The 958-nt window shown below is 43.2% G+C and overlaps 1 protein-coding gene across 1 annotated transcript in view; it reads left to right on the forward strand.

The window, feature by feature from the left end:
- The window catches only part of DNAH6 (dynein axonemal heavy chain 6), a 300,028-nt gene that overhangs the window by 213,609 nt on the left and 85,461 nt on the right, over positions 1–958 (forward strand). The window lies entirely within an intron of this gene.

Below are 958 nucleotides of genomic sequence, written 5' to 3' on the forward strand. Positions count from 1 at the left end.
ATTGAAGAATCCTTGCATTCCTGGGATAAACCCCACTTGGTCATGGTGTATGATCCTTTTAATGTGTTGTTGGATTCTGTTTGCTAGTATTTTGTTGAGGAATTTTGCATTTATGTTCATCAGTGATATTGGCCTGTAGTTTTCTTTCTTTGTGACATCTTTGTCTGGTTTTGGTATTAGGGTGATGGTGGCCTCATAGAATGAGTTTGGGAGTGTTCCTCCCTCTGCTTTATTTTGGAAGAGTTACTGGGAATATACCCTGAGAAAACACAGGCTCCGGACGCGCAGGCTTAGCGGCCATGGCTCACGGGCCCAGCCGCTCCGCGGCACGTGGGATCTTCCCGGACCGGGGCACGAACCCACGTCCCCTGCATCGGCAGGCGGACTCTCAACCACTGCGCCACCAGGGAAGCCCCTAAAATAATTTTTAATTCATTAAAAAATAGTGAGCAAGAGGGAAGAGATATGGGGATATATGTATATGTATAACTGATTCACTTTGTCATAAAGCAGAAACTAACACACCATTGTAAAGCAATTATACTCCAATAAAGATGTTAGAAAAAAAAGCACTACATTGCCACTCACAAAACTTGCTCTGAGTCACTTTTCAAACGGCTTTTACAACAAGCCTAGTTAGGCTTATAATTTTGCTACTCCAAACATTACTTTTCTTTGGAAAACAAGCCCTATGGATAGTTACTCCCATCAAGTTGGTTCAGTTGAACATACTAAGTTCTAGAGGCCTGGCACATGCAGTCCATAACTACAGGGGATGGAAGGTTTAAAAAGCAGATCCCAGAAGATGAAAGTTGCTTTAACAAGTATTTTTCTTGTAAACATCAAGGTATATACTTCAGAACACTTCAGTGACAAAAGATTTAGTCTACTAAAGAATCTGCTTGGGCTTCCCTGGTGGCGCAGTGGTTGAGAGTCCGCCTGCCGATGCAGGGGTCAC

Source organism: Physeter macrocephalus, chromosome 12 (genome assembly GCF_002837175.3).
Source record: "Physeter macrocephalus isolate SW-GA chromosome 12, ASM283717v5, whole genome shotgun sequence".
NCBI classification, from domain to species: Eukaryota; Metazoa; Chordata; class Mammalia; order Artiodactyla; family Physeteridae; genus Physeter; species Physeter macrocephalus.